The 13,914-nt window shown below is 45.4% G+C and overlaps 1 protein-coding gene across 2 annotated transcripts in view; it reads left to right on the forward strand.

Moving 5' to 3' along the window:
- The window catches only part of Hmga2 (high mobility group AT-hook 2), a 123,023-nt gene that overhangs the window by 66,891 nt on the left and 42,218 nt on the right, over positions 1–13,914 (forward strand). The window lies entirely within an intron of this gene.

Raw genomic sequence — 13,914 nt, forward strand, 5'->3', positions numbered from 1 at the left:
GATGCTGGTTAGGGAAAGGCCTTGCTTACTATAAACCTTTCCTCATATTCCCCATGACCTGTGCGCCTTCTTCAGAGAGAGAGAGAGAGTCGTCTCCCCCCCCCCCCGCCCCCCCCCCCCCCCCCCCGTGGCGTTCCTTTTGTGATGATGAAAGTCAAAGCTCTCTCATCTCTGGCTTCAGATACCCCTCACGGCATGCTGGGAAGGCTAGCATTTCCTGCTCCCTTCTGAGGTCACCAGTCATATTTTAAATGCCAACTCTTTGTACCCACCTACCTAACTGGTTTCAAGGCACTTGGAGGCTTCTACCCCTCATGAAGTCAGACGTGGAGGCAGAGATGTAGGAAATTCCACAAATAATAAAATGAAAAGAGGGGAAAGTATTTTGTCTCAGTCACAGGAGTATTTTGTAGAAACCTCCACCCCCCACCCCCACCCCACCATGGGGTAAATCCTTCGTTTCTTCAGGTTATTTTGTATTATGTAACTTAGAACCCGTTAGGTCGGGTCTATGTTTAGTCTATTGACAGCGAAAGCGATTTTGGGATTATTCCAGTCACGGCTCTGCCTTTTCAGGTTGGGCCTTACTGTACTCTGAATTATTATGTGTTGTGTTTCCTTTCCAAGCGCTGTCCACGACAAGACTAATTGGCTGAGTAGGGCTGCCGGGGGTGGGGAGGGGGGGGGTTCCGTTTTGTTGTCACACCAAGGGTATTAAGTCAGGGTTCTCCAGAGCGGAACGGAGATCTATTGTGGAGATCTATTGCGGAGGAGCCTGCATAGATTAGCCCACAGATACAGGCTGGGTAGTCTAGCAGTTGGCTGCCTGTCCCCTGGAGAATCTGAGACCCCATAGCTGCTCCGTCCAGGAGGCTGGTACCTCAGCAGCCAGTCTTGCACTGAAGGCCTTGCAGGTTCCTAGAGACCACTGGTTGTCTTCCGCCCATGTTGGGCGGCAGGAGACGACGCTCGGTCCCATGATGCCAGTGAAGGAGCGGGCAGCGGGAGCAGGTGCCACAGAGTGGACGCACCTGCTCACAGAGGTGGACAGGCAAAAGCCTCACTGAATTTCCCCCAGACCTTTTTATAGCGGGGGGTGCTGAGAAGTCCTGAGCATGGCGGGCAGAGCTCTTTCCCCTTCTGTGAATCCTTCCCGGAAGTACTCTCACAGCCCTGCCCAGAGGTGTATCTCTTAGCGGATCCCCAGATCCATCCAAGCTGGCAGCCATGATTCACTGTCGTCCCAGGTCATCTCTAAACTCTTTCTAGGGTGTGTTCAAGCAAGGTAAGGAGTGTTTCCTGGCCAGAGCTTACACGCCTAGAGTCTTGGGCATGGTTCGGGTAGGAATCAGACCAGTGTCGTTAACTTTTCCAATGAGTAGCCCCTGAGCTCACGGCGGACCTTGGACAAAAACGTGCCAATGGAGAGGGAGCGACACTGGGGGGCTGCAACTACTTCAAAGAGCACAGTAGGAAGACGACAGCAAGGGTCCTGCTTTTCTTTGGTCTGCTGGAAAAGTCAAATCAAAGGGCAAAATGGGCTTAACTTTCATAGTAGAGACACGGTTCTTAAGACTCATTAAATCCACTGACAGATAAACCAGTCAGTGTTAAGGGGTTTTATTTTGCTTTGTTTTGGGTCTGTTGGGTTTTGTTTTTATTTGTTTTTGTGTAGGGGAGCTAGTTTAGAGCCAGGTGTTAAATTCTCAGAAAGTTTGTGTACTGGCTGCTCAGCATAGCCATTATTTACAAATTAACATATAAATTCATAATTAAACGAGCCAGGTTAAAATCTACAAGTAGCCGGCAAAGCTCACTGTTTCCAAATTACGTTTCTGCTTTCCTATCAGTCACGGTCTGTGGTGGTTCTTGTTCACTGCGTCTGTCTGGAGAAGACACTGTGCGCTTGTGTACCACACGCTGTTCGTGTCTTTCCAACCCTGGCCAGCGGTGACCCATGGGAAGAGCGAAATCCGGACCAGTGAGAGAGCATTTACACCACAGAAATTGGCAGATGCTGCTGCAGAGAGGTCTTAGCAGGTGTCATAGGGCTTGTCTGCACAAGAATGTCACGGGGAACGCTTTAACAATGCCAGTTAAACTTGGGTGTCGTGCTCGTATCACTTACACTGGGAAGGGCATAAAAGAGTCAACGTTCCCTGAGTGTTCAAAGACTCTGCTGCAGTTCATTCAGTGAAAAAAAAAAAAAAATCACAGTATTGATGAGTGAATAAGATTCTGACCTAATGGAGCTTTTTAAAATTTTTTCCAGTTTGGCCTTATGTGTCAAATGCAAAATTATCAACTATCATCTATGTTGGAATTGTACTCATTTGTTAATGATATAAGCTGCGTTTTGTTGATTTGAATAGTAATCAAGTGTTGTGTTTGTGGTGTGATTTATGATATAATTTTTTTTGTTTTGTTTTGATTTGGTTTTTGTTTTTTCGAGATGGGGTTTCTCTGTGAAACAGTCCTGGCTGTCCTGGAACTCAACTCTGTACACCAGGCTGGCCTTGAACTGACAGAGATTTGCCTGCCTCTGCCTCCCAAGTGCTGGGGTTAAAGGTGTGCAGCACCATCCTCTGGCAATTTATGATATTATTGATAATGGGATTATGAAAAATTTGCAGTGCATTTCATGAAAGTGGCAAGTAATGTTACATGCACACAGAATTTACAGAGTATTTTGTCTTACTGTTTATAAAATATTTGCACTCCTTTATAAAACTTACCATATATTTGTATAAATGTACACGTGCACACACATTTATTTTTCCTCCTACAGAGCCAGGTGTTAAACATTTACTAGATAATAGGAGACAATGGAAGCCTTATGACCTGAAACCATAAATCCTTCAGGATTTTTGTTGACTCCTGTTTTTAGATTCTTTCGTTCCAAGGACACCAGCACCAGCAGAACCTTTGAAACAGAATGGAAAACATGTACACAAGCATGAAAATGTACACATAGAGACGAACACACATATACACGAGTTTGTGAATATACACTAGTGTACACACAGAGGTGTGTGTACACACACACATACACACACACACACACACACACACACGAGAGAGAGAGAGAGAGAGAGAGAGAGAGAGAGAGAGAGAGAGAGAGAGAGAGAGAGAGAGAAACCAGTTCCACAAACCTATTTTGTTTTAGGAAAAGCCACCTGAACTGATATACCAGAAACATACTAGATATAAAACCAAGTATTTTTTAGGGGGCCTCCCAAGCGGTATTTCAAGTACAGCCCACACTGATGTCAATTAACTTACTTTTCATAAAAAGAAGTATCAATTTTCTGCTTGTTGATCGGTTTCTTTCTCTTTCAAACAGGGTCTCCCTGTGTAGCCAGACTAACCTCAGATTCCTGATCCTCCTGTCTCAGCATCTGGAAGGCCACCATGCCCAGTGTTCATGGTTGCTTTCTAGAGCTCGCTGTGTGTCGGCCTCCTCTGTTCTTCGTCTTTATACAATCAAGACACAAGCCTGACTCCCAGATCAAAGTCAAAATGCTTGTTCGTAGTTTGGATCCGCCCACTTTACAGGTGGTTGGTCTGCTATAGTACGGATCCGCCCACTTTACAGGTGGTTGGTCTGCCATAGTACGGATCCGCCCACTTTACAGGTGGTTGGTCTGCCATAGTATGGATCCGCCCACTTTACAGGTGGTTGGTCTGCCATCGTATGGATCCGCCCACTTTACAGGTGGTTGGTCTGCCATCGTATGGATCCGCCCACTTTACAGGTGGTTGGTCTGCCATAGTATGGATCCGCCCACTTTACAGGTGGTTGGTCTGCTATAGTGCGGATCCGCCCACTTTGTGTTTTTTATTTTCCCCATTCCAAATAAATGACCAAGTACCAGGCTGGTCTCAGTCAGTTGAGGAAAGTAAGACGCCATGAAGGCTCGTGAGAATCTGAAATTATATCCCACGGGACTGGGTGACAGGGCTCAGCAGCTGTTACGGGCTACATTCTATGCAAGCCCCATTCTTCAAAACCTAATCTTTGAAGGACTGGATTCCAATATCTCCGTTTCCACGTGACAAGCAACACCAGCACGATTGCATACTGGTAGTCAACGACAGAGGGGAGACCCAAGTTCCTGTCCTTCTGACTTAAGAAATGATCTTTCTTGCAAAGAATTTTACCCCGAAAGCCTCTTAACAAAGAAAACAACAAAAATTATATTCCTTTGTACGTTATCACTGAACCCAGGCTGAGCACAGGGAAATGCTTTTCAACAAGTGTGAGAACAATCCCACATGACAGCTGGGGGGCCAGATCTTTTTTCCGCAGTAGATAGTGCAGTATGAGAAAACAGCTGCCCCGAAATGAGGAAACGGAGCAGACAGCTGTGTGTGTCGGTGTCTTTTGACGTTTGGAAGGAGAACGATGTTTGCGTCTCCTTGCAACCGTATCTTTTGACGTACATGTAGATGCTATGCCGTTTGTTTATTAAAGCACAACATGCCTTAGGAGAAGTTCCACTTCTTCCTCAACTTCTGTCCCTATGCAAACCGGCAGTGTGCTGTTTCCTGGTGGTCATTCAGAACTCGAGACCTAAATTCTGTAGAGTAAAATAGTCACATAAGCCGGGAAGTGCAATTAGAAAGAAAGCAAAACCATGGTCCACATAGACTCCTATGTGCAGACCTCAATGTTGGTATTTGTACTTTGTTATTAAGGAAGGCACCAGGTCATGAGCTGTCACAGTGAATGGCATTTATTTGCTTTATATTGCATTGGATATGGATCTACAAGTTGCTTTATCTGTTTCGCATGAACACCAGAATTTGGATCCAATGGCTTTGCTGATTAAAAAACAGAAGCTTGTGCTACTTCACTAAGCAATGCCCAGAAGACCATGCCACAAAATTGAACAGATCTATGGCTGATATGTGCCAGAAAAAGAAAGGAAAATAGAAGACTTTCTTAAATCTAATTTTTTAGTCTTTTTTTTTTTTTCTTCCATGCATATAAACGGCAACACACTGGAAAACTTTGACGATCTCTAAGTGTTAACAGTGAAATCAGTGATCCACGTTGGGGAAGTGATGCCTCATAGACCAGGCTGAAAGGGTTAAATCATACCTAAATGAGCACGTTAATGCAGCTGGGGAGGGTGGAGTGGAGCCTGGGCCCCTGGCTAAGGTGTCAGAGCGAGTGTTTGTTTAGAGTGATGTAAGCCGATGTCTCTGGCAGCCTTGCCCCTCTGCATAGAGGGACCTAGAGAGATCACCTGCCTTCCAGTGGCAATGTTCCTTCACCCCAAGAATGAGTAGGGATCGAATCACAGACTACGTGACCCTACAGTGATGTCACAGCTGGAGGGGGATGGCTCAGAGGTCACCAACCCTGTTCCTTTTTGCTGCTGTATTAAAAAAGGGCTCAACGCTGACCAATTTACTTCCATGCTGACTGCCCAGAGGCGCTTGATTTCCTATTGGAAATGAAGAGAGGGCGCTCTCTTTTGAGGTAAGGGGGAGTTATATTCTCCAGCAACAGTAAGAAAAGAAAAGAAAAATGCATCTTGCAGGGACAGTCATGATATCTTGGAGTTGCAGAGTGATGTTTTGAAGTACCACTTACCCACCCAGAATTTTAAATCATTCGCTTCCCCTGGGCCGGGGCAGTTGGAGAGATTTGTCCAAGGTCACAGAGCCCATGCGTTGAGAGGCCAGGGCTAGAGTCTGAACTTAAGGCTTTCTTTCCACCAGTCTTTCGGGGTGCGAGTGAGCAAAGTCTCATGGTGGCCCCTGATTTAGACTCATCTAACAAGGGTGGCTGTGGAGCGTTCCACTTAAAACAACGTCCAGTGTCAACCACAGCACCCAACTCAAGTCTTCTCTGTGGACGTATGTAGTGGTAGGTTAATCCTAATTTTCCAGCCAGAGGTTTTTAGCATCGAGACAATAACGCCAACCATAGCACTCCATTCCCCAGCTGATTCTCGTTCGAATCTTACTCTGTTATAATTGAGTAAGACAAAGTACAGAGAGAATCATCTGTTATGTCCAGTCTCTTGGTCGGGTGATTCTGAACAGAGCCATCTGTTAAAAATGTCAACCATCATTTTGATGTTTGGGGGATTAGCCTATCTGTGAGCCTAATGGAATCGATGACTTATTTTAAAACAAACATTTTGAACACATATAACTCCGTAGCCAAGTCAGCTGGGTTTTGTTTGTTTGGTTGGTTAGTTGGTTGGTTGGTTTTTTTTGGACAAATTATGAACTAAAAATAGCATTAACTTTTTTTTTAACTACATATAGGGGTGGTGATGTAGTCCATGGTAGAGTACCTACCTGTCTACCATGTATAAGGCCTTGGGTTTGGTGTCCAGCCCTCCCTCCACCCCTGGCCCCACCCCCAACCGCAGATAAACCATCTTATACAGCAAACTCTGAAATGTGTATCCCACTATTTCTTATAGAATTGGCTTTCTGATGGCTAGAGGAATAATATGTTAAAGTGAATAGAACTTAAATGTATGCATAATGGGAATGACCACAAATATTAATATATATATATATATATATATAGCAATACTGATGTATTTAATTAGACCAAACAAAATTGCTATTTCTGTTGGTTAAAAGTGAATGTTGCCTATCTCTTTAGACTTCAGCTTATATGCTTTTATTTACCTTTTTCAACCAACCTTATCTGGTACCACACTATATTTTAAACTAATTCTCTTTAGAAACAACACCAGGAAACAAAATATTATTACTGGTGCAAGGAATGGCTTGCACGTTAGTATAGCTTTCCAAATAGAAAAAATAGAGAAAAATAAGTAAATGAAAGGTGAATGATAAAATAGCTCATTTCAAAGCCACTACCTACATCTCATGGCTACATTTGTTCCTAGAATATCTACACGATGTTCCATAACGTGTGTGAACATATTTGCTTATACCTATTTACACCCAGGACTTTTAGCACCCTTATGTTTATCTCTAGAGTATTTTTCATTAAAAAAAATCCATTTTCCTTGGATAGTTCATAAAAAGAACAAGGATTAAAATGCCATTTTCTCCTAAACCTGCTCAAAGGAAGTCAGAGAGAATATTGTAGCATACGTTTTGGTTTTTTTTTTTGTTTTGTTTTGTTTTGTTTTGTTTCAGCTATGAAGTGAAGAGCTTTGTTTCACTCTGTGTAATATGGAGCCTAACTCATTCAGAAAAATCTAAATTTCGCCTTACATATATGACTGTGCACATATCCCGTTTTGTTGTATGCATTTCCCACGTCACTTGCTATTCTTTTAAGAAACTATACCAGCTCAGCAGTAGCTCACTTAAGACAGTGAGCAAACTGTTGTCAACCTCAGCCAGAGTTTTACCAAACAGCTGATGCTAGGAATACCGGTCATAGCCTAGCCGCTGCTCCATATGTTAATCTAATTTGACAGAGCAAGAGCCTTTGAAGTCCTAACTCTCTTTTGCATCCAGTAAACCATTTTTTTTTTTATAGTGACTGAACTTTTAGACACCAGCCCAAGGCTAGCTGATGTCAGGAAGTTGCCATGTGAGGTCACATGGAACCATAGCTAGAGGCAGCGATCCTTTGGAAGTCTTGTGAGAAAGGCAGGCGGACAGTCAGGGTTTTTTTTAGGGGGACAGGGGTTACTGCCTCCGCAGATAGCCTCTTGCAGGCGTATGGAGTGTTTTGCATGAGCCCCCAACAGACCTTTGCTACATAAGTGGGTCCACAGAAGACCGGCAATATTTATTACTGAATGTTGATATGCATCTTTTTGCTGTTATCAGTGGGCTTGGTGGCTTTGGCAGGGAAAGTGGAGGCGGAAGCCTCTTGGCGAGGTGTGGTCCGGGATATTCTGTTTCATTGGGAAGGCAACTCCAGGCTCCACCATCCAGCGGTTTGATTCTGAGTTGTGAGGTGGTTCAATGAACAAACCTGGTTTTTGTTTGCGTTGATTACACTGGGTCCTGGCTAAGGGAGAGGAACAGGGGCCAGGGGGACGGGGAAGCCAGGGCATTCAAAGGGCCAAAAATGACAAACCATGTCAGCCGTCCAGTTCTGTAGAGTAAGGACTTTACATTTTCTTTCATTCTTTGTTTAGACTGTAAGTTCTTTGAAGGCAGAGAATCCCATCTATAAGGCATTACCGGCTTAGGGTCAGATCCTATTGTCTGAAAGCCAGTCAGTCCCTTTGACCCACAGCCCATGAGGGCGTTGTGATGGCTGGGAGCATTAGCCATCAGGACCTTGTCAACTTGAGTTTCCCTCACAATCACTGATGAACTAGAACATGCCAGGACCCAGGCAATGGTAACGAGCACTCCGCTCTGGGGCTCCTCGGGCGGAGGCAGGGGATAAAGGGGAATCAAGTACTCGGCCTCTGTCTTCAGTAAACGGGGCCATAGCTGAGAGTTCTAAGCCTCCCAGTCATCATCCAAGTTAGGGTACCACTGAGCACTCAGTAACCTTGTGGGGGTAGTGCTGTGGAGACTAACAGGGGAGACTGTGTCCCTCTCTGGGAGCCCCTAGAAGTCTCTACTTGGATGAATTCTTTGTGAATGTCAGTGGTATGGGGAAAGGAAGAGCAGAAACATGGAAGGGCAGCTTAAGAGACCCCTAAGACAACGTTCAGGGAAATTGGTTATTAACAGGAAATTATTGGACACACATTTATATCCTCCCCCCCCACCCCGCCCCGCAAGGACGTTACTAGGTAACAACCGTGCTGCGGCTGAGTGCTTCTGGGAAGCGGTAGGCATGGGATTAAACAGCAGCCCTGGGTAGTAATGATGTAATTGAGTTTCCAACATAATTTCCAGTCTTTCCCCTGCTTCTGGGTGGCATCAACTACTCTGTGGCCTAAGTGCCATTTCAGCAGCCCGGTTGGCTTCTGCTATGACTCTTTACAAAGGATGTCTGCCCTCTAGCCAATGACTCCCCTCTGCCCAGTGTCTGGATTCTTAGGATCCCAAGCAAAACTGATGCTGTAGCTATGATCTGCCGATAAAGTACATAAAGGAAGTGAAATGCTTTAACAGCGTGCGGGTGGGGGGAGGGGCAGATTAAACAGTCAAGCAAAGCAAGAATCTGCCTAAAATTTGGTGCAGTTTTGGAAGAACTTGCCTTACTTTTTATCGTGAAATACGGTCTAACATAAAAGCACCGTGTGGGTGACCAGAACCTAGGCTTCTTCACACAGCCATTGTGTACGAATGGTAGCCTGTGTCCTGCCTGGATTTAACCTTGCTCCCAGGCGAGCAGGCGCCACTGAGAGCTGGGGCTTGGGCCGTCTCACAGACAGCGTGTTTTCCTCTCCGGTCCTCTGTTACTCTTGAATGTTTCGGTCACGTTCCGGCCTTTCCAGTCTTTAGCACCACTTTGAAATTTTGTTCAGGTGTCTTCTCCATGTGGCGTTGGTCCACAGCACCCTTTCTTCTTTCCTTCTCTATGTCTTCTGCCTCACTGTTCCCCAGAGGTGGAAGTTGACATTGAGAAGTGGCGTCGAAGGTACTTCTCTACTTCCTCAAAACATCTCTGTCGTGTCGAAGGTAATTCTCTACTTCCTCAAAACATCTCTGTCGTAACGGGGGATGGGGGGGCACTCTGCTGTCCAGTGTACGTGCCTGCTTCTGTCTTGGAAGGATTCCTCCTCTTCAGCAGCTTCTCTGGGGCTTACTGGAGACCCAGCATGCTCTTGTTACTGTTTCGGCCATCATAATTTCAGTAAGAAAGTCCATTCCGTTTCCCAGATAAGTCAGTTTACAAAGAAACTTTACTTCTGAAACACAACTCCTTACACAGATTGAGGACTTCCTGCAACGTGATCAATCTTCAGTGAAAGGCTTTTTGTTACGAAACTAATCTTGATGTACTGTGGCCCCACCTGAATTCCACCTGTAATTGCCTTTACAACATGTATCCTGCCATCATCTTTAAAGGGTTTCATTCCAGACACATCCGCTGCTAGGGGATTCTCTTTGCTTTCTTTCCTAGGGCACTGCAGCCTAAGAAACTATCGGACCGCCCGAGTTAAGGTTTCCCTTACTTTTCACTGTTGATGTAATTTTTTTTTAGAGTGAGTAAATAGATTAGCTTTAATTTGGTGGTGTATTACCCTTAATAATCACGTTAGTAACTAAATAATTTTAATTCCAAATTGCACATTCAAGCCTTCTCTTTGTCTACACATTAACCCCATACCTGGGAGCCACAATACTTTCAAAAATGCACATCAAAGTAATTGTTTTGCCTGGCGCCAGTACAAATTTCTGCTGGGACCTGCCCCATTTAATATAAATTATATTACCTGTGGCATTTAAGAGGGTGTAAGGTGTAGTGTGCCCTGCAGGCAGGAAATTTAAACTATAGGTTGCGGGGGATGGGGGGTGGGGGGGGGCTGTATTTTTTTTCCAATCTCGGGTCTGTTCCTGTAATGTAGAATATTTAATGTCTCTGGTTTTCTGTTTAATCTTTTTGCAGGAATATCTTGAATCTTGCCTTCATAGGAAAGACAAGTTCAAATTTTCTCACATTCTTTTAGGCCAAGAGTGACAGGTTCTCATTAGCGGCAAACTTTAGAAAAGCAAAAAAAAAAAAAAAAAGGAAGAGAGGGAGGGATGAGAAGGTGAGTGAAGTAAAAACAGGCCTCTCCAACCAAATTAACCGGCTTGTGCTTCCAGCATGACGTCATGCCTCTGCTTTGTCTTCGTGCCAGAGTAGAGTATCCATGAGCAGAAGCGCGGAGACACAATTGTATGCAAATCCATTTATTACAACTGTGTATTTTACTGAAAGGCCCATGACATTAGCCTCCCAAGGGGTGACAGAACACTGGTCAGTCGGAATCTGGGGGGAAAGCTGCAGCCTTCCATATGAGCTCACACTCCCTAGACTGGCTCTGAGGCCCACGAGTTGGACCTTTGGTTGGAGACTGTACGTGTTGCGTTTTGGGTATGGAATGTGAAGACTCCCCACTTATAGTGAGACAAACAATAATGTAGATGAAGTTAACAGCAGAGGAGAGGGTATTTGAAAGCAGAAGGAGCGAGAAGGAGCGTTCGAGGAGACTAGAGGGGCTAAGCCCAAAGCAGCAAGAAGAGGTTCCTAATCTACTCTCCCTGGTGTTCCAGATGGGTTTTTGGACTCAGTGGTGCTCTGCCACAGCCTTAGAGAATGGACCATTAGAAAGGAGAAAACAGTCCAGGCTTAGTGGCGCACATCTTTCATCCCAGCCCTCGGGAGGCAGGGGCAGGCAGATCTCTGTGAGTTCGAGGCCAGCCTGGTCTACAGCGTGAGATCCAAGACAGCCAGGGCTACACAGAGAAAACCTGTCTTGAAAAAACAAGAAGTATGTGTGCATATCTCTCTCTCTGTGTGTGTGTGTGTGTGTGTGTGTGTGTGTGTGTGTGTGTGTGTGTTTGTGAAAAGCAGTGGCTTCTGCTCATTCTCTTAATTCAGCCACACCCCACATTCCCACAGGTCCCCACTACCAAGGACGGTAGGTTCTTTCAGGTCCTTATGCCAACAACAGCTCCCAGGGACCTAGGTGCTGTGAGAGGGTTTTTGCCGCCCTTTAAAAACCTCTGCCGTCTTCACATGTGGGCAGTCAATACTGGCTTGTCCTGACTTTAGATTTCATAGGACAATCCCATTTTCCACGTCTCTCCCTCTGCCTTAAAGAAACAACCGAGGACCCCACTCATGGTTCTGTGGGTTGACTGGATTAAGAAGCTCCAGTCCAATGGCCAAGTTTCTGAAACACAGGCTACAGAGCCGCAATGGCTGCTCACTGAATGCCAGCAGCAGGGGGGCTCGCTTGCGGCTTTCCTCTGGACCCCTATTCTCTTCCCCACGGAGCCCTTACACACTGCAGTAAGGGGCCAGAGTGTTAGAAGTACAGTAAGAAACAGCGCTCAGTCCTAACACGTAGCTAATAGGGATTTCGCTCTTCAGTACTGTATATCACAGGCCTCGTTATAAATTGAGGGCCAATTAAATGTGTTGCTGAAGATGCCTCTGGGCCCCACAACGGGATGCAGGGGAGACCCGGGTCTTGTCATAGAGAAGTCGATATTCAAAAGTCAGGAGAGCAAACGTACCACCCCTACTGTTTGGCGTGTTGAAGTGAGTTTTGGGGATTAAAGGGGAGCTTCATAATGGGTCTGGTTGTTCGGAGACCCGGGCTTCTGAAAACCTCTCCACGCTTCCAGCCCTCCCCCGGAAGCAGGTGACAGAGTCCTTAGCCTCCACATCCTTGGCTCATCGGTGCTGGCACGTTGCTTGGCAGGGATCCAGGGGAAGCTGCGCACTGACAGCAAGATTAGAAGGCAGGAAGCGGGCTGGGTTGCCGTGTGGCCCGCTCCGTTCCTCCTGTTACCTCAGCGTGGCCGGCTCCACCCACACCGGCTGTCCCCAAAGCCAAGGCCCGAGTGAGCACTAGTCCGTTTGAATTTTCATCCATAACAGGCTGAACCCCAACCCCCCCCCCTCCCATTTCTCCTCCCGACGCGGATCCAGGGCATCTCTGGGAAAAGAGTGGTTTTCTGTCATAAAGGTCCTGTGTTACTGAATATCCAAGATTTGGGATCCACTACATTTAGCTGTATGCGTATGGACAATTTCATGCTTGAAATTATGTTACAAGCATGACCAAGCAGGCATGAGGCGGCTGCAGTGGCAAGCCTTTGCTCAAGGCTATGCTCTGTGAATCTCGGCACACACATACACATACAACACACACACACATGTATACACACACACACACACACACACACACACACATACAACAGGCACCCATGTATACACCCATGTGTTGATATACACATATGCACATACTGCTCCCATACACCTACGTGTATTTACACATACATACACAACACACACGTATACGTGCATAGACCCATGTATACACATTCTGTATATTCACACATATGTGCATGTCACACACACATATATACACACACACATAACACATATATGCATATGCACATTTTGGAAACCCTCATATGCAGGCTTGAAATGGGGATCCCAGATTTAGACATTCCCCTTTCCTCTCTTTCATCTTCCTGCTCTTCTTAAAGTCCTCAAATCGCGTTCCTTACCACACTCTGCAGAACAATTCGAAAGGCAAGTGACAGACACTGAAATTATTTTTATTGGTGTCAGCAAGCTAAATCTTTTTTTTTTTAAATCAGTGTATTCAGGAATTCGTTTTTCACAAAGTGCACGCCCCTAAAATTTTCCAACGCAGCAAAAATAGGCCCAACGCTGTGACCTCATCTGTGTTAAATTTTAATAAATGAATGAGTAAACACATGAAGGAAGGAATGCCCCTCTGGAAGTGGAGTCAGTCTCAACAAATCAAGAACAAAGCTTTCAGACGTCGTTTCTCCGTGTGTCCCAAACCCAGTCTCGTCAGGTGGCAGGGTGGCGTTAGCGGTCTAGATTCAGGACTCTGCTTTGTTGTTCTGTTACACGGGATCGTGAGTCCTGTTTACCAGCTCTTTGGCTACCCTAGGAAGCAATCTCCAGCCCTTACCATGGTTCTCACGGAAGTGAAAAGAGTGAGGCTGTGGTCGACAGGCAGGCAGCCCTCACCTCGTGCTTGGCAGAATAGGCTAAAAGAAATCACAGGAGAAAAGAATATCTTGGGATTTGAAATTGATTTCAAATCAAGGGCTTCAAGTCCGGCCTAGGCTCTGTTGGTTATTGGCTGGATGGTTCCTTAGCTTTCTTTCCTGGGCTACAGTTCCCATAAGACTAAAATGTAGGTTGTCATGGGATAATGTCTGATATATAGTGGGACATAATGGGGCGATATAGTGTTTGAAATGTGAGCACTATTAAACCCACATAAATGTAGAGGTTTTTTTTTTTAATTAACCATTTGGAAAGAAAAAACAAACAAACAAAAAAAA

The sequence above is a fragment of the Peromyscus maniculatus genome, chromosome 18 (genome assembly GCF_049852395.1).
Source record: "Peromyscus maniculatus bairdii isolate BWxNUB_F1_BW_parent chromosome 18, HU_Pman_BW_mat_3.1, whole genome shotgun sequence".
Taxonomy (NCBI): Eukaryota; Metazoa; Chordata; class Mammalia; order Rodentia; family Cricetidae; genus Peromyscus; species Peromyscus maniculatus.